This window comes from Drosophila montana, unplaced genomic scaffold (genome assembly GCF_035044405.1).
Source record: "Drosophila montana isolate Dmon_TW-CO22-7 unplaced genomic scaffold, ASM3504440v1 contig_3639_1, whole genome shotgun sequence".
Classification (NCBI taxonomy): domain Eukaryota; kingdom Metazoa; phylum Arthropoda; class Insecta; order Diptera; family Drosophilidae; genus Drosophila; species Drosophila montana.
Genome location: NW_026998523.1, coordinates 215,593 through 236,606, shown reverse-complemented (window position 1 = coordinate 236,606; position 21,014 = coordinate 215,593). Strand labels below are relative to the sequence as shown.

At 38.9% G+C, this 21,014-nt stretch overlaps 1 protein-coding gene across 1 annotated transcript in view; it reads right to left on the bottom strand.

Annotated features, from left to right (window-relative positions):
• Positions 1 to 13,256, bottom strand: part of for (cGMP-dependent protein kinase for) — a 47,187-nt gene extending 33,931 nt beyond the window's left edge. The window contains exons 1-2 of the mRNA XM_064692759.1: positions 13,051 to 13,256; positions 11,670 to 12,029 (exon numbers count right to left, since the gene is read on the bottom strand). The gene's annotated coding sequence lies outside the window, so the exon portion shown is untranslated. The remainder of the gene's footprint in view (positions 1 to 11,669; positions 12,030 to 13,050) is intronic.
• Between the last annotated feature and the right edge of the window lie 7,758 nt (positions 13,257 to 21,014).

Sequence of the window (21,014 nt, the reverse complement as noted above, 5' to 3'; positions counted from 1 at the left end):
AATGTCGTTAATTCTGTGACTTATTGGCAGAGTTCCCGATTGACCCGCTGAACAGCGAATGACCCCGACTAATTACTAATTACGCACAAATCGCAGCTGATTTATGTTAAATGTAGCGAAACGTGACTTCAATGCCAGGCGATAGAGCATTACGAATCGGTATCCAAAAAGCGTACTTCACTTTTATCGGTGGGCCTTACTCAAATACTCATTAGTCCCGGCGACACGTTCGCTGATCGATCGATCGCGCGGCCCGCGAAGGCAATTGATCGCCTGATAACGCTTTTAAAGACAGCCAGATACAAATGGAGTCCGTGCCAACTAGTTGGTACGGTTAGTTTAGTTGCTGGCATTAAATGTGCTAGTTTTTCTTTTTTTTTGTTTTTGTTGCCACGCCTATCTATGGAGGCGCAAACAGTTACGACTGCGACGCGTTTACATGGCGAACAAATATATCGCGAAAATATCGCGCACTCCATGGAACCTCAATTGACATGCGGCTCACGTTCGATCAATTAAAACCTTCGCACAGCAAAACGCAACGGGACAACGGGAAATAACAGCCGGAGAGAGAGAGCGAGAGAGGTAGAGGGAGAACAGAGAGCGAAAATCGAAATCTCAGAGAAAATTGAAAGCAATAATAAAATAAAATAGCAAAATACATAACATAGCGAAACAAGTGCGGAATTAGATTGGATTCGGTTGGGTTTTGGGGCGGTTCAAGGGGTTGATTTATGTATGTATGAAGTGTGTGTGTATGAGTGTGTGTGTGTGTTTGTGTGTGACTAAGGTAATGGCTGGCAATGGAATGCCAAGGCTGGGTCTGTTTACAAAGTGTAGGAAGTATCGTCCATAGCTGAAGACAAAGATAGTTCCACATGGAAAACTCGAAGCCCTTGATAGCGCTTGCAAATGCAGAGTATCCGTAAATAAAACAAAATCCCTGTTAAACATATGTACGTGAATAATTTAAATATTTAGAGCTGAATTTATAATAAATTATTTAAAAACGGCTGAGGAATTGGAAAAAGCTCTTGAAATTCTTTTTTTACTACTCTAATAAAAAAATACATTGCACATTTTATTATAAAAATAAGAGAAAAAAAAAAATAATTTTTAAAAAATAGACCTATAAGGAACAGTTTTAGCAGGGGGAAAACATTAAAGGGAGTACTCCTCGAAGACCAAGGGAAGAAATACTTTAGTTACAAAAATAATCTTCCGATATTTATATAATACGTTTGGTATTATAATAATAATTATAATAATATAATATATATATATAAGAAGCGTTAATTTTTATTCACGTTTTTAATTTTAAATTCAAGAAATAAATCATTTATTCTTCAGATGGGTTTGTCTTAGATTTTTTTAAATTTACACACATACAAAAAAAACACATACATTTCTTTATCAAATACATATATGTATATATAAAAAAGTAATATATATACTAGCGGGTATTGCCCGGCCTTGCCCGTGGAACGTTTTGTGCTAAAAATTTCCCTTTCCACTTAGTACACGCCTGTGAAAAATTGAAATCAACCCAATTTGATCTCCACTTTTATTTAAGCATTAAGCTTTCCTAGATCCGTTTATAAAAATATAGATATATATATAGATAGATAGATCCAAGAAAGTTTCACATATTTTTCTTTATTTTAAAAAATAAAATTGCTTCAAGATTAGTTGTAATGGAACCTCCAGAAGAACTCGGATCGAACGGCCTGCATAGTAAACCTGACCTATTCGTAACGTTGCTTATAACTCTTCAAGAACGTTTTGCGCTAGAAATAAGTATATACATAATTGATAGAAATACGAAGTAGGCTTAAAACAATAAAGCAGGAACCAGAAGAAAGAACTTCTAAGTAAACGCAGAATATAAAAACAATAAACAATATCAACATGAAGAGCTTTCAAAATGAGTTTCTGTCAACACAATTCTCAGAGAGTTAATAGACCTTTTCTTTATTGCAAATTGTGGTAACTGGTATAAAGTATTTCAAGTAATAAATTGCACAATAAAGATATGCCACGCGATAATAAAATATAAATCATAAGAAAAAGAAAGTCTAATAAAACGGCAAATACAAAGCTTTCGCCAACTGTAGATAAGTTTTTTTTCTCAAATCAAATGCAAACTCGAAGCCAATTTGCAAATATGCGTCACATATTAGAACCGAGTTTTGTGATCTGCCAAATAGAGCAATTACAACTTTCCATTATAAATAGAGCTGGGCAAACAAGCTGAACATACTTTACATATGTAACACACACACAGACACACACATACACTGATATACAGATACACACATACACACACACAGCAGGCACACGCTTTGGCATTTCCGTCATGAGCATTAAGCAGCCCATCGAAATGCCATCAAACATGCATTTCGCAGTCAAGCGAGCACAAGCTCTAGCACAAACCAGAATTAGAACCATCGTGACGGCTCAAACCTGGTCTGAAATGTGGCTTTCATTGGGGACCACACAAACTGCATCCAAACGTTTGCAGCTGATTATGAGTCAGTTGTGATTTGGCGCTGACAGTTGGCGGCTTCTGTTGGTGGCCAAGCAGAAGGAGCCGTCAGCGAGTTTGTGTGAGTGTGTGCGTGTGTGTGTGTGTGTGCGTATGCATTAATTAAAACACCCATTTGGACATTGAAGCCGACGTTAACTGCCGAGAAATTGCACGTCTGGGACAGGAACTGCAAATGGGCATTACCTTTGTGGCAACTCCACTTGACTTGGGAACAAGAAGTCAAAACCCGACGACGACGACGACGACAATTTGCACACTTAACGAACGACAAACGAGACGACGCCTAATTAATTTGTGCGTGCGCCTTTTTTTAACCTTTACAAAAATTAATTGAGAAACGCGTCTGCGACGATCGTCAATCGTTCAATATGCGCGCCAAGAATTTTCGGAAATTCCGCCTCAAATGTATCTGACGTACTGCTTTTTTTATACTTTTTTTTTTCTTAGTTGTTTATTTATTTTATTTTTTTTTCTTCTTTTAGTTGCGAATCGGCGATTCTCGTTTTTGTGTACCGCAGCGAATGAGCGACGCTTGAGAACTGACGGCGGGAGAGCGAGAGTCCAACGGCAAACGGCGACAACCGTAGCGTAGCTATCGATAGTAGTTGACTATGCTGCCGACGTCGACGTCGACGTCAACGTCGACGCAGTTGTTATCGAAGTGAACACCCAGTAGCCGTCGCAGTCGCAGTCGACGCTGCAGTCGCCGCCGCCATCGTCGTTTGTCTGTTTGTTGCTGTTGTTGTTCTTGTTGTTGTCGTACGTATTTCGTTTAAATTAAACTCGGAATTTGGCTGAAACCAGTTGATTGCACGCACACATACACATACAAATGCACACCAATACACACGATCAATACACACACACACGCAGACACACAGCTTGCCAGTTGTTGACGCCTTTGCGTCTTTGCTGTGATTCGTGCGTTGGTTCGATTCGTTTTAATAGAATGGTTGTAACAACAATACACACACGCACACACACACACGCACACACACAGCTGGGCAACTGCATTGAGGAGCTATGCGATCTAATTGCTCGCTCACATGCTACAGCAACAATAAAAACAAAGCATTTAAAGAGCAAAAACTACAACAACAACAACCATGTTGTCGGGCCTGGAAACGTTCCACTGACTATTTAATACCCGTGCCCCGAAGCCACAAAACAATTAACGACACGTTCGATTTTATGGAAAGTAACACGACAATTTTTAAACATTGCTGTTAACAAAAGATATTTGTTAGAGTACTCGAAATTAAACATTTTTTTATAAGCAATAAGTAAACATATAACATGTTGAGCATCAATAATATCCATTATTTTTTATATTGCTCGACATATATATTAAAATTTATTTGAATAATAACCATTTATTAAATTTATTTATATTCAAAATTCGACACATTTTTTGCATTCCAGAAATTAAAATCTCCCTATTTAATTCATAAAACGACTTCTTATCCAAAATTTGACATATGTTTAATAGACATTGTTTATTGACATATTTTATTATGTATTATATTTAAATTATATTTTAAATATATATATTTTATAAGACATATGTGGAATTTAGTAAAAATTTATATTATAGCAAACAATAAAAAAAATGTGTAGAGCCTTTGATAATTTGTAATGCAATATGAAGTATTAATATATTTATTTCTTTGCCAAGAATCGGCCAGCAATTCTGGCTATAATATATATATATACAGATATATAGAGTCCCACGCCTTATCAAATTAAACTTTCTGATTAGAATCTTATTCACATTGGTTTTACACCTGACACTCAAGAGTTCTTATCTTGGGCGTGTTTAAGTTCTGTCAGATAAAAATAATTATATCCCATAGCTTATAAGCAAATAAATATTAATATAAAAAACTTGTTTTTTTTACTTACAAAGTAAATAAACAGATTTTGTAAAGAACATTTTCTCGCATAGCATACTTTTGGGCTTTATATCGTTAAAGGGCTAATGAGAACTGTTTACCATATTTACATATTTATATGTGCATTTGTATCTAGTTTTTATTTTAAAAGTTGGGAGAATAAACAAGAAAAAACAACTAATTCGAAGGGAATATATCTGTTTATGCTGTTTTATTCAACCAGTTTAAAATGTTACCACATGACAATAATACATGAGTTTTTAGTTAGGTTAGAGCTGCCACTAGGCTTTTAAGGTTGCCAGCCTGTTTTTTAGTGTTGTAAAGATGGAAAATATCATGACAAAATACTAAACAGCAACTATTTGATTGGTTAGTTGAGTTAAATAGAACATTAACTAGACAAATTTTAAAGTTTTTTAAAGGTTGCCAGCCCTTCTAACTAGGAATACCCCTTATACGCCCCTAATATAACCCTAAGGATTCGAAAAATCTTCTAACATTTGTTACAAAGCCTTCGACACAGCCCCTCATACCCGCTGTGGCTTGCATTGGGACGGGTATCAAGCGGCACATCCACTTCCAGGCACGCATCGCAGCCGATGAACCTGCTTTGAAAAAATTTCCTAATGCATGCATATTTATGAGTCGCTTGGGGATCAGAGCATTCCACTTGACATGCTCGCAATTTAGAGGATGTGAGCTAAATATCTTAATTGTGTATACGCAGAACAGAGCCCACAGAATATATTATAGAGAAAAGGAAAATGTTTGAAGCGAAATAAGTAAATATAAACTTGAATTTTAAATAAATTAAGTGAAAAGGCAACTAAATAGGGGAAAAGCGGAATATATTCTTGAAAACATCTTTATATAACCCTATTAAAAGTATTCATATTTCTTCAATTTACAATATTACGTATACGCAGTGAACACCCAAGTATTTACAAATTGAGATAAAAAACGTTTTAGTTAATTAATTCGTATTCCTATTTTATATTTATATTTCACCAATATATCACGCATACGCAGCGTATGATACTCAACACTTAATCCCATAACTTGTCGCATTTTTGACGCATTTTTCGTCGTAAATACTTTTGACAGTTTCTTGCATTCACGTTGTCTCAAATTAACTCTTAAATATATTCAACTGACAGGCAACCGCTTCTAAAAACTTGCTGCAACTCGAATAATTTTTATAGACTAATTTATTATCGAACTGAACTATAAATCATTCCATATGCTGTACTCTATATTTTTGATATATATTAATAGCTGCGTAGCTCATTCGCATTTCGTTACAGCCAATTGTCGATTCTTGAGCTTTGCTTTTTGTTTCACTTTATTTTTATTTTTATTTTATTTTTGCTTTTTGTTTTTTGTATTTGCCGTAATTACAAAAGCTTGTTTTTAGTGCCTGGCATTTAGGAAAAGTGATTTATTTATTATAAACAATATTAAACCGCGCATGTAAACAAAGCAATTCGCTGAAAACTCGAGCAACTGGCAACTGGACAGTTATCAAAGCGAGGGCTCCTCGTGAAGTATTGTTAAATAACTGCACTTAATATATAATATATATATATATATGCACTTAAGATATAATCAGTCAGTCAGTCAATCAATCAGCCAGCTAGTCAATCAAGACAAACAGTTACATTTATAGGGATATACATATATATTTCACTTTATATATAGGCATACTTATCATAATGTTAAAAATAGGAAATCTTTTATTGCTATCGCTTTTTAACTTCCTTCGCGATAATTAGGCGATAGTAGCGCATTAGTTCAAAGAGCACAAATGGGCAAAAGAAAGGTTTAAGAAGTTGGCCTATACGAGTTCTTCATCTCCTGACTTAACACTCTTTTAAGCCCCACAAACTGTGCACAAAGACCTCTCATCTATCCCATGGGAGATAGATAAGCCATATCGCATTTATAGCTTCCGCCTTGTCTCTATAAATTTTCCTGGGCAAATCGAGAAAATGTACTTTTATATACAAACTTAAATATTTGTTAGATCATTAAAGAACGATCAACCCTCGCAGCGGGGCTTTATCAACACACACACAATTGTCGTTTTTGTAGGACGTGATTCCAATATACAATAAATTATTATTAGTTATTTTGTTATATATTTGCATTTTGCAAAATTGCACTGCACGCAAACATCTTGAGTCTTACCCGACGCTTGACTTTGGGGTTATGTTCAGCTTTGGGGGCGGGGTAGATGAAAGACACGACTCCGATACATGACGATGTTATTGTTGTTATTGCTGTTAATGCTATTATTGTTGTTGTTTTTGTAGTTGTTTTTCTCTGTTTGCATTTGGTGACATTGGCGGCATTGATAAGCTGTGCGAGTTTATGTAATTATATGTATATACACATATTTTATTTAATTGACGTAATGGAAAGGTTATTTGGGCGGCAACGATAATGACAATAGCAATAACAATAGCAACAAAAAAAACAGCCCATGCGATTGTTGTTTTTGCATTCGGAAATGCTGCAGTCGTAAAATAAGATAATAAGTTTAATGGGAAATAAAGACAAGCCGATATGGCGTAATATTGGCGGGAACGATAAGCGGAGTACGCAAAACGTATGCATAAAAAGTAAAATAATATTTTCATATAATTTACAAATAACAATACAAATAATTTTCATATATTTTCCAAGTTTTGTCAATCATTTAAATCGTGAGCTTTTTAGTTACTAACTTTTCCGTTAGCTTGTGTTGGCAGCGCTGAAAATCAGCAGCAAAAGCTTTCGTTGCAAGCGCCGAGATGAGAGCTTTGGGCAACACACGAGCTTATTCAGCAAAAAGCTTTGCTGCGCACAAAGCTTATCTACAGGCCGCTTGTCAAGCGACATTAAGCGACACTTTTGTAAACAAAAACAAAAATAGCTGAATGGAAAGAAAACACAAAATGTGCACAAAAGCAGTGAACTTTTTTCCACGGTTCATGTTTGCCATGTGGTTCATTAATAAACATTATTTTACGGCACAAGAAAAAAACAACAGCAGCTGTTTCCATGCGCAGCGCACTTAACGCAAAGAGCGTGCGTTACGTTAAACGTATTGCACGCTCAAATTGATTGCGCGCTCTCTTAACTATTGACCGCCCCAAAAAATGCTGTGTCGCTCGGACTCGGACCACATTCCACAGTGCTAGATTTGACATTTCATTTACTGCTACGCTTCGATCTCTCTTGCCCTTCTTCTTCTTTTTCAATAATGAGCGCTCTCCGTTCGAAAGGCGACCTGCCTGCCAGCTGTAAACGTAAACAAGCAGCGGCCGCGGGCTGCGCAGCAGCAGCGACGTCGACTGCAACGTCGTGTAAAAAAAAACTTGTCATTTCGGCATGAATTTGATATGCCGCTTATACAAGCGCAACGCAATGAAAAGAGAGTGAGAGAGAGAAAGAAGTGGGAAGGGGGGTATGCATCTTATGACACCGCCGAATTGACAATTTGGCAATGCGCAAAAAGGGGGCGCGGCTGTCCGAACTGTAAAAACGAATCTGCTCTCTTTAGCTCTTGAACGGGGCACAGGAAAATGTAATAATTAGCAAATTTGCTTTTCTGTAGTTTTTCTAATTAAAAACTTCAGTTGTTATTGAATGAATCTATTAATAATTTTTATAAGTAATACAAGTTTTATAAAGATAATTGTTTTACCCTTGTTACACCTGATCATCTGGCTTGATATGAACATGACTATCGGTAAGAATGAGATAGCAAGTGCTATGCGAACTACAGATTTAAATATATATTCAAATACTTGTTTCTTTAATCAAGAACCTGAATGTTTAAGATCTTGGTTTAAGAAGTATCCAAAGTACAACTTATGACGTTAGATAAGTTTAAAAGTTGAGCTACAAATATATATTATATATATATATAAAATATCTTTCGTTATAAAGCTATCTTCAGATATCTGTAATGCTGATTTCTGGCCCTTAACCCCTGGGGCACAGCCCAGTCAACCACAATATTGTAAATAGTTTTTAAAGTTTTACAAAAATCTTGTGCCTTTGCAAGACTAAAAATTATTTTGGTAAAAATTTGACAGGGCTTGTATCAATATACAAGATAGATAATATACTATATATTATAACAAAAAGGTTCTTATAATAAGAATTGGCATCACAATGTTTAAGTCTCAGCGAGGTTAAGCTGAATATAAGTGCAGAGTTCTCGAGATTTCCTAGTCTAGATACAATCATACGTATTTCAAAACTACCTAATTTATTCGGGTTATTCAGGTTACCTTAAATAAAAATAATATTACCTTATAATAACTATAACTATAACTATATAGAAATCATGAAACTTAAAGAAAATGTAAATTGATAAGCTTTAAAGAAAGAATCATTTAAGCCTATATTTAATCAAAGCACTATTGGCAATCGATATGCATTTCAGTTGGGAGATTGTTATACAACTTTAATGATCTATACTCGTAAGTCCAAAGCTTCAGACTCACGAATAAGTTCTTGCGCATTAATGGAATAGGATGAAAGAAGGAAGGAAGGAAGGATGTCATATAGGAAGCTTTATTATTGAACAATTGCCATGGAATCAACAATCATTCTTTTCTTTTCACATTAACTCAACTAAGCTTTAAAGTTGAGCCTTCTTCAGTTGAACGTAATAACTGATATTGAAACAATTTTATTGCTCCTTATCTAACTGCATTTATTTACATTTTATTTTGTTTTTGCCAACATTTTTTCCTTATGCAAATAAATAAATGGAAATAATAAATAAATATTGATATCGCACAAATTTCGAGTTTTGAGTAAGGAAAAAAATATTGCGCGAATGTTTATTTAGATAAGATTCATTTGCTGTGAAAGTTTCTTTCTGTTTACCCCTTTTCAAATGCTTATCTAATGTATTCAAATGTACATAGATACATGATGAAGCAGAGTATAGAGTATGTTTATTTCGCAAGAAACTAAAAATAAACGCAGGCCTAAAGGCTATCAAGTAGAAGACTGCTAAGAAAATTGTTGAGAAAATGCACCACGTTAGAAAAGTGAAGATAATGCCGGATGATTCGTAGAGATCAACATTAGAATTAAGCCTAATACAGAATAAGAAAACCTAACACACTCTAATACAAACTAATACAGCCTAAAGCTAAAACAAATTAATATAAACTTATACCTGGTATATTCTAAGCACTTTTTCATAATCAATTCAAAAGTGGTTATCTGCATATTTTGTTCAGAAATCAAATTGTAACTACTATTTAACTTAATACAAACCAATACAGCCTAATACACTCTAATACACTCTAATACAAACTAATACACTCTAATACAAACTAATACAAACTAATACTAACTAATACAACCTAATACACCCTAAAACAAATTAATATAACCCAATAAAAACTAATACGTGGTATATTCTAGAAACTCTTTCATAGCCAATGCAAAAGTGATTGTCCGAATATATTGTTTCGGCCTCTGTAAGTGTTCTATAAGATCGGCGACGACTTCTTCTATGCGTTACACACTTTGTGACATATTTGTTAAACCCTCTAAAGAGTATACAATTGAAGGAAATTGCCTTAGGCAGGTTTTCGTTGGCTTAATAAAAAACAAATTAGCCAAACAACGTGGCACAGAAACCGTTATTCAATTGGCCGCATTCACAAGTGGTAGAAAACATGCGATAGCCCACAGTAACAGTTGTTATTGTTGTTGTTGTTCTTGTTGTTCTTGTTCTTTGTGTTGTTTTAGTTGTTGTTGTTGCGATTTGAAAAGCTGCGCAGTTGTAAAACGACGCCGATGGCGACGCCGCGTCGCAAAATACTCGAATAATTTTATGGCACAAATTGTCAGCTATTTTATTTATTTTGTTTTTGTTGTTTCTGTATTTTTATTTTTCCGCGCTGTTTGCTAAACTTTATGACAAAAGCCTAAAAATAGAAACAACGCGAACAGGCGCTGGGCTTTGGGTGGGGAGTGCAAGAGAAATGAATATGCAACAAGTAAAAGGGCGCGAGCTCCAGACTGACCTGCTAGCAGATACCCTGTGAGCAACTGCAAATTGCGGTGACAAGTAATTTCATTGATTCCATTTTCTATATTCCAGTTTTTCACCGATTTTCCGACTAGGAACAAAGATTTCTAAACTCCTAAGCCCACATTTTCCGTCTCGAGGAATAAACTAATTCGTAAAAAAAAATGCAATGGGGAGGGGTCATTGCATTTTTACATACCTATGTGATCGAGTTAACCAGACTTGGAAATACCCTGTACTCGGATCCAAGCTATTGTAACAGACATATGTGTACAAAAACAGACACACGCACACAACCATGTGTAGACAGTTCTATCGATTATATGTACATATCGCAATAAGTTATTAATATTCAACTTATGTACTTATTTAACTTATCGAACTTATTTAAAGCGTGTCGGTTAATGTTATTTTATTCTAATATTACATCTGATACAATATGTACTACTACACATGCTTCTTCTTTTCGTTTCGTGCTTGACATTTTCTCAGCTCCACATCCGATCGATGCTTATCATCCGATCGTAAGCAAATATGAAGACCATATCTTGTTGACGTGTGCTCTAATATAAGAGAACCTATAGACAAGTTTTCTGACTCTACCTTTTGCAAGATTTTTCTGATATGGTGAAGAACCTAAAATTCATATGTGGCATTCGGTGGAGTTATCGAAAATTTAAAGCATATATATTTCACATTTAAGGATGTAGATCATGAATATATATGCAAACATAGTGCTTATGGAGTAAAATCTGCCTCGCGCCAGCCTGTTACAAACAAATTCACAATTTCATTACAGCCTCTCTCTACACATTTGCGAACAGGGTATAACAAAAAAAAACAGAAACAACAGTTGCAACAACATCAAGGGCTTCAGCTCTGTGAGCTTTGAAGCTGAGCTTCTTCATTGAATATTCAATGCAGGCACAAGGGCAAAAAAGCACGCACACATGCAGAGAGCAGCACGGCTTAAGGGCGCTCGAAATGGCGATAGCCTCGTCAACTTTCCACTGGACTGGATTGTGCAATCGCAAATCGTAGGCGTAGTCCATAAATATCACTTCATGTGTGCATGTGTATGCATAAAGTACATGTGTGCGTGCGCATGTGTGTGCATGTGCATGTGTGCTTGTAATATAATAAATCATGCAACGGTAAACAATAATTGCATATTAATACTCACATTTTGACAAGTTGTTGAAGAAATGAAGAAAAAAAACCTCCAGAGAGCGCCAGCAGCGGGCTCTCTCTCTCTTCTCTCTCTTCCCCGTTCACACTTTTACGCGTTCGTTCTTCCTCTTGATGCTGTTCAGCCGGCTTTGCTGTTGTTTTCGTCGCTGTTTCCACTTGTTGCTTTCACATATATATTTTATTGCCGCTGCTTGTTCTTGTTGTTGTTGTCCGTTCTCTACAGGAAGCACAAAATTAAGGCACGCATGCAGGCGACGAGACGCCAACGTCAACGTCAGCGTCGCTGCACTTTGGTACTTTGTCACAATGTTATTGTTGTTGTTTTTTTAGGCTCAGCAACTTAACGTGAGCACTGAAAGAAGAGATGAACAGAGCAATAAGTTGTTGAGCGTTATAAACAAGTGTAGTATGGCATTTGCTCTCTCGCTCTCAGTTGTTATCACCTGAGCGACAAGCACACGCTCCCACTCTCTCTCTCTCTCGCTCCTACTCTCTCGCATAGTTGGTCTGTCTGCATTTGCTGTGCTTTGTTGTTGCCTGCCGCTGCTGCTGCCAGCGTAGCGTAGTTAACTTGACAGGCAAAGGCAACAACAAAATATTGTTGCTAAAAATAGAACCGCGCGCGGGCAGCACAAATAACAAACGAGACAGAAACGAAGCACAAATTGGAAAAAGAAATAACAACAAAAAGAATGTGAAACTATAAAATACAACGAAGCATAGAAGAAGCAGAAAAGCAGCTGTGAGGCTCAAATGGAAAATGATTTGCAAAGAAAATGCGACGCAAAATTCACAGCCAAGGCAGCTGCGTGGGCAGCTGCTCTTTATTCTACCAGGTGCGAGCGAGACAGGGCGAATGCTAGGCTGCAAGCTCTGATTGATGTTGAAGTGCAGCTTTTCAAATTGTCAGCAGCAGCAACAACAACAACAACTCAACGAAGCAAATGCGTCATGTGTGAAATAGAAGGAGAGAGCAAGCTAGAGAGAGGGGGAACAGAGTAGAGAGGTGAGGTTGTAGCATAAATGAAATCAAATTGTTGGCGATTTTTTGACACGCTTTCAATGCACACATAAAAAAACAAAGGCAGCAAACGTTTAATTTATTAATTTTCCACTTCAAAAGAACGTGCTTTGTTGTTGTTATTATGGTTCTTGCTGCTTCGACTAACTAAAATGTCAAATGAACGTGCGCTCTCTCTCTTTTGCGCTCTCCCCCTTTTCAACTCTCGTTCGCATGCAGCGCGAGGCTGACAAGTGCATTTTTCATCTGTCAATGATTTTTTTTATATTTATGCTTTTCAATTTATAGTTAGTTACACTTTATAACGTTCAACTTGAATATTTTTATTATATGCATTTTGTTAAACATTTACGTTTTATGCTAAATTGCTGCACATATGGAATAGAACGATGTGGTTTTCGTTGTAGCTGTTGTTGTTATTAGAATTGAGCACACGGCGCGATATGCGCTAGATCGTACGACTAACGTTCGACTAGAAGCGACAGCAACAAAAACGAGCACGCGGCGAGACTGCGTTGCGTTCAGCTTTAGCGGTGCGAGGCGAACGCTGCGACAGCGAGAATCAAACTGAGCGAACAGCGCAGCCCCAAAAGTCGTTCGAGCACAAGCGATGAGCGCATGTGCGAGCAGAGTGGAAATCGCTCTCGCGTTTTGTAATGCACATAAAGATTGTTGCTTTGTGAAGGCGGCGGAATTTATTTGAATTTTATAAGGTATAAGGATAATATGAGAAACATTTTATCATTTGGCAACGCATATGAATATTTTTGTTCTGTAAACTTTAACATATCTGTTTTTTTAACAAAAAATTATATACTTTTTTCAATTTCTAAATTTAGATTTTTTTGCACTAAATGTAATCAACCAAAACGCTCTAAAGAAGCCAAGAGCTCTTTTTCGCATCTATTCGTTTGACCATCAACATTAAAGCGCTGGCGCAGAGTGAGTATGATGTTGCCATCAATTGTAAAGAGAGGGAGAGAGAAGAAGAGCAGCCACACGACTACAGGTAGTTTTTGTTGGTATTTGAGTGTGTATTGGTATTTTAGAGCAGCCTCTAAACCATTGAAAGCTGGGCGGGAGTTTTCTGATTGAAATCGAGTGGAATCAAGTGGAACGGAGTGGTTGTTGCATTTAATGGGAATTAGCTGATAGTTAAAACCAATTAAGTTAAACGAACGTTCTAAATTAGGCAGCACTTAAATGGGTCAAGTTCACATTTAGAACAGCACGACTCATTTTAAGCACGTTATCCAGAAAATATCTAAATATACCGATTTCAATTTTAGACAAGGGGAAATAACAACTAAAGCTGACTCGAAAGAATCCTAAGAATTTTAATTAAATATGCTGATAGTTGGGGAATTGATCGTTAAATTAAGAAAACTAGTGGAAAATTAGTTTGAGAATGGAAATTACCATCCGAGATATCTGGCATTTTACGAGCTGACAGAGCTTTTGAGTTTATTTTAGCACTACAGGGAAATATCACTTTCAGTACGCACGCAAACCAGCCAAAAAGCCCGTTTGGTTGATGTACACGCTGCAGTTGGTTTTGAGCTCTACTGAAAAGTGCCCAAAAAGGCAAATGTATTGCTCACTGACAATAGCTGAGCTGCTATGGAATATCCCCTTTTGTTGGTGCGCTTTTTCTCTTTTGCTCTAATGCTTACAACATTGTATAAATGACCCTAGTGCTAAAGTGAAAGCGAGATGCAGCGTTGCAGCCATTTTATGCACATACATAGGGGCGGAGCCTGAAAAAAGCACCAGCCGTAAGTAGGGAAATTTTATAGTGAAAAAAGACTTTGCTGTGCAAATGGGTAATTTTATGGGCAAAATGCGATTGAAGATAATTGCGTTCAAGTGCATCAAATATGCTCAGAAATCAAAGATATATCACAAATATTAAGTACTTACATTTACAGTTACTGTTTGCATGGGGATTTCATTTTGAATTAAGTTCCACATCTGCTCCGTAGTCTTGACAAGATCTTCCCTACAAGCATTCCCTGCATTTGTGAATATTTCCCTATATTTGTTTGCACCCCGCCAGCAGCAGCAGCCAGTAGGCGTTCCAAGACAGCCACCCACTTGCTGCGTCGCTGCGGCTCTGCTCGGTCACAAACGCTGCTGCTGCTGTCGCCGTCGCCGTCGCTCTTGCTAGCTGCAAGGCTTCAGGTTGTTGGTTGTCGGAGGGGGGGAGCATAGCAGTTAGGCGAGGCGAGAAGGACGATGGCGGCAGCAAAAGTTGATTAGATGGATTTCGTTTGGTTTTTGTGTTTTTAATCACACACCAATTTCATTTATTAAATCTTCGCATCAGCATTTCATTTTTCGTATTTTCTCCTTCTTCCGTTTGCCGTTTGCAGTTGTTGTTGCCGCTGTCGCTGCCGCTGCTGCTGCTGCTGCTGTTCTTGCTGCTCTTCCGACGGCTTTTGCTGTGTGCTTTGGTTATGTGTTGGTTTCTCTTGTTGTTGTTGTTGTTGTTGTTGTTGATACTCCTGGCTTTGGTTTTCTCTTTTTCGCACGCTTTTGTTTATTGTTTTTCTGTTTGTGCAAGTTTCTCGTGTTTGTATGTGAGTGCGTGTTTATGTGTACTTTTTGTATTCCTTTGCACTCACTCATTGTCACGAGCAATTTGCGCTGCCTGCCACGCCCCTGCTGCCCGCTCGCCCCTGCAGCGTTGTTGTTGCTGCTGTGAAACTTTTTACAAAATGAAATTGTTTTCGTATTAACAATTTCATTAAAATTAAATTACTTTTATTATAACGACTCTGCTGCCGCAGCTGGCAGAGCTTTTGCTGCTGTTGTTGTTGTTTTTGTTACTCTTTATTTATCCAACGTTCGTGCGCTTCATTTGTTCATCTATGCGCCATTTAATTTGCCTTTCGTTCGCCGCCTGCCTGCCAGCCCCCGCCCCCGCCCCCGCCCCCGCCCCCCACTCTGCACTTGTCGAGCTTTTACTCAAAACTCTGGCGTTTGTTGTCTTTGGCTGTCAAACAAATTAATTGCGCTTTTAATTGATTTTGTGGGCCAAATGAACGAAATGAAATTAAGCTTAGCAGCGAGCTTCACTTTGTGGAGAGCGAAGGAGACGGCAATACGTATATCGCAGCAACTGTTATAATTCTGAAGTGCCGTTATGTATGTATGTATGAGAGTCAGTTTACTCTCAATGCTGGAATTTTTAGCGGAGATCAATCTAATAACTGGAATATATAACTGGAACTTAACTGTTATTTGTTATTATTTAGCTGTTGAAGTTTTTAGATTATTGCGACATATTTTAAATTGGAAACTTATTTACTTTATTTATTTACATGTAGGTTAGTTTAGTTTAAACTGTAACTAACCAGCAGGATCTAATTGTTTTCCTATTATTAATAGAATATTTCAGATTGGAGTGAGCTTTGGATGTCAGTATATCGTTAAAAGAGTAGTCGGAAAATAAGAGTTGTCAAAATTTTGTTTATGATAGGGATATTAAGATAAGCTACTGGATATTACATTGTTTCAGAAAAGATATAATTGTGAATAAACTACGTGGAGTAGGATCAGTAATCGTATAATATATGGGTTTGTTATGGAAACTGTTTTACTAAGAGGGAATAAAGTATAAAGAATATAATAAGGAGTAAAGAATATAATTTCCAGATATTTGTGAAAGCTCAATTTCCGAACAAACGTTGTATTTCGTAAACTCTTTCAAAATAGTTGTCACCAAATTGAATGTGAATCTGAAATATGTTAAAAATTAATTGAACATTGAACCTTGTAGAATTACAATACCGCTCGATTTCCAACCGGTTTCAATCAAATATAAATGTAACTGGAAATCTAGAATGTTTTCTCAATTCGAAGAATATCAGAATTCGATAAAAGTTTGCATATATGTATACCTTCAGTTTTCCCATTCTGCCTGAAACATATACAAAGTACTTTCGAAATAAGTTTATTGATATTCCAATGTCCTGAAATAAAAACAAATACGCATCAAATTTACCTTTCTTCAAGTGGAACCATACGTAAGACTCCATTTACGCTCGGGTTTTTATCGTAATTCTGTTTAGTCATTTATTTTATTATGCGTTTTATGCATTGGCCATTCAGTCGAAAAATGGCGGCTCAGCAAGTAAGTGGCCCAACGAGAGAGAGGGTGAAAGAGAGAGAGAGAGAGAGCGAGTCCTCTCAAGAAAATTATGCGTTGGCCATAAAAAGGCCAAGTGGCCAACGACACGGGCCGGGCAAATGGACCACGGTGTGCCGACAGGGGTGGGAGAAAGGGGGATGAGACTGAGAAGGGCTTGGCTTAGACGGGCGAGGAGTGGCGTGGGGCGGGGGGTTAGACTCAATAGAGGCGTAGCCCCAAAAACAATTTGATGGCGCCAATAAATTTGTTTTCATGCCTCGAAATTTCGCTGAAATGTCGCACCATAAATAAACTCACACCCCATCCACCCCCCACACCCTGCTCCCATCAGCCCACACACCACCCAAAAGTGGGGCGGGGCAGCGTCTAATGACAGACGAATAACCGAGGATAACTGAGGAGCTCAATAAAAGTGACTGCTGAGTGGCAACCGCAATGTAATTTGGCTCAACTTGGCTAAAAGAAGTTAATAACATTTTGCGCAGTGTGTGTGTGTGTGTGCGAGTTTGTGTGTGTGTGTGAGAGAGGGGGGTGGGGCAGCCCGCCCAGGCAGGCTATTCATTTCGAGTTGCGCCATTTTGGCTTGGGAAAATTTATAACCGTAATTGAGAAGCCTCCTCGAGTCCCTGCTCGGGCGCCGAGCCCAGCTTTTTCGCTTGCGGGGCTGTTTCGCTGCCTCGCTGACGCGCTGGCTGACTGGTCGGCCAGGGCCGCACGTAAAATGCATTAACTGCCAGTTGCCTCGGCTGTGCCTCGTGCCTCGTGCCAGCTTCTGGTCCAAGTCCAAGGCACTCGCAATTTGGTTTTCGAAAAATAAGCAATTTGTAAATTGAAAATGGTCGTTGGGGCCGGTGGGGTGGTGGGAGGCAGGACATACCAGCCAGCTGGCCAGTGGGCGGTGGGCGTGTGGGCGTGTGGGCGTGGACGCATGGCGGTCGGCGACACGAAACGCGGAAGCACGAAATTAATTATTTGCCATTAGGGCTAAGTAGATGATATAAAAAGTGGCAGCAAAGCAGCAGCAGCAGCAGGCGCAGGGAGTCGCTCGTAACAGGAGTAAAGTGGAGGGGGAGGGGGGGGGCGTTTGGCTGCTCTCCGCAGGCAATTTAGACAGTCAAGTGCCCATATAAATTACATAAATTTCACCCAGAGTTCCGCACAAAGTGCGACTGGCAATGGAAGTGGAGCCCACTGAGTGCTGGGCGTCCTTCTACTCTGCGTCTTGTCTCCCCCCCACCACCCTCTCGCAAGTCCACCTCATTCACATTCTGCGCTTAATAAACGGTATGCGTACCATTCCCATTCCATTTCGTTCCCCCCACAAAATTGTAAAGCAACCGCCCGAGGCACTCGCATGTGGAGCGGGGGATGGCGGGAAATGAAACGGAAATGATTGCAGCTTGCTTTAGTCGACCACTTTAGCGGTTCCTCTTTGCGCTCTCTTTATCGCGCTTAGTTCCAGTCTTGTGCATCTGATTAATGATACAAAATGGGCGAAATTCTATTAAGCAATGCAATAGAATTATGGCAGTGTATAATGTGGAATGAAATGGGATGAAACATGGATTACTTATGGTGTTGATGTGGAACGAAAGGGAAATCATAAGAATGTAAGAGCTAATAAGATTATCAAAGAGGGAAACAATTTGAGCAAGAGAGAGAAAGAGAGAGATAGAGAGGGAGAGAAAGAGTAGGAATAGAGAGAGAGAGAGAGAGAGAGAGAGGGGAAGAGAGAGTGAAAGAAAGAGAAAGATAGAGAGGGAGAGAGTGAGAGTGAGAGAGAGAGAGAGAAAAAGATACAGAGATTAAGAGAGAAAGGGATAGAGAAAGGGAGAGAGAGTGAGAGAAAGAGAGGGAGACAGATTGAAAGAGAGAGCGAAAGAGGCAGATAGGAGAAAGAGACAGGCGGCGCGGAATTTAAATAGATGGAAAAACGATTACTTTCTATGTTGATTGACATAATGAAAAGCTAAAAGTAAATTTAATTAAGCTTAAAAATCATTTGTTGATTACATGCATACTATATTTATATTTTATATATATTTTATGAATATTTCCGCACATTTAAATGTCCTTTACAGCCGAAGAGTCCCATTTACTCACATACGTTTGTATGTATGTATGAATGTATGTCTTTAAGCAATTATTCAGTACTTTAGTATTTTCAGTATTTTTGGCTCACTAAATTCAATTTTTATCCAGCTATTCTCAACCAATATGCAACAGAGGCGCGACTCATATATATTTTGACACTATACAACACTGGAGAAAAAATCTCTAACCATAAAATCTCTTACCCACCCACCCAAAAAGAAGAAAAAAACTGTCAAGCCGCAGCAAATTGCAAGCTGCAGATGCAATTTGGCATCCAGGAAAGTAGAAGAACAAGCAGAAGTAGAAGTAGAAGTAGAAAGACAAGGAACCCAAGGCATCTATTATTAAGCAGGTAATTCCACTAAAACGATGGGAAGAGCAAAAGAAAAATGAAGCAGGCAAATAAAGTGATATAAAATGAAATAAAGTAAAACAAAGCAAAATGAAATGAAAAACTAATAGAACTAAAACACAAACAAATGGCAGGGGAGACAGGAAGAAAGAGAGAGAGAGAGAGGGAGAGAAAAGGCTGGGAAACTTACAATAGACAAACTCATAAATCAGCGCGCCAATTTGCGAGGCTGACAGGCGGCCCCCAAAGACGCAGAAGAAGAAGCAGCAGAAGAAGAAGAAGAAGCTGAAGCGGGCGGCACAAGAATAAGCCGAGGGAGTCGAAGCTCACGCGACGGAGGCGGAGAGAAAATAGTTTCTGATAAGCAGAACGCCCAAAACTCAAAGCAGAGGCGCAGGCAGCGAACCGAGGGAGCGCAAGGGGGAGGCCGGGGGAGCCAAGGGAAATGGCTCAGGCAGCGAATTCATTTCGTAATTGTGGCCAACGACCCAATCGCAAACAATAATAAATGGATCAGGCCGTGCCAACATGGCGGCCAGGCAATGCGAGAGAGCGGGAGAGCGAGAGACAGAGAGAGAGAGAGAGAGAGTGAGAGGGAGCAGCAAGTCAGCAAATAACAATAAAGGCAATAATGCAAGATAATAAATTAACTGAAATTCACTTATATGTTCTGCAAGGGATTTGTATTGATAGCAAAAGAGAGAGTGAGAGTGAAAGAGAGGGATAACAAGTGGGCGACTGCGGCGTCGGCGTTGCTGCTCAGCTGCAAATTAATAAAAATAAATTGAGTTGTCAAAAATGATATGCCAAATAAATTCCAACGGTGAGTAATCGCTTTTAGTCAGGGCACACCAGCAGCAGCAGCAGCAGCAGCAACAACAATAACGGACCACCCAAAGCACAATGGATGAAAGCTTTGCACTCCCCCCCAGCAAACAAACACACACACACACACACACACGCACACACACACACACGCACACACATATTCCCGCTATCATGCTCTGCCTGTGTAGCTCTCTCACTCTCTCACAGTTTCTTTACCGCAACAACCTCTTCCCGCGCTCACTTAACGGCAAGCATAACGATGAAAATCCAATTTAAGGCTGCCTCAGTGAGTGAGACGCTTTGTTCTTGCTCTCTCTTTCCCTCTCTGTCACACACACACACACACACACTTATACACAAGCGCATAAAGTGTAATAAAATAAAGTAGCCTCGCCGTGTGGAGAAATTAGAAGGCAGGCAGCATCTACGTCGACGTCGTCGTCAACGTCGTCCTGACGTCCTGGACGTTCCCATGCCGAAAATTCAATTTCACAATGAAAATGCGCGTACAAGAAGAAAACTTGCTGGCCTGCGAAAAATGAGAAAATTGTCTTACATGCGTGTGATAGAGCGCGCGTCTGTGTGAGCAGGCTGGCAGCAGGGCCGCTGCTTTGGCTGGCTGGCAGCGCAGCGCCTGCGCGAAAAATAAAGGGAAATACACAATAGGCAGCAAAGGCGGCGCTTAGGGGGTCGCAGATACGAGCTGAGCCCGACAACGAGCCCGCGGCCGAACCCGAACGAGCGCAGCCAACCCAACCCCCGTTGCGGCCATCTTTAGACGACGGCAGCGACGTCAGCCGCAGCAGCAGCAGCGACGGCAGCAGCAACAGAAACAGAAACAACGTCGCAGCCTCTGCGGCCGCTGTTAGATCATTCGCAATCAACCGTT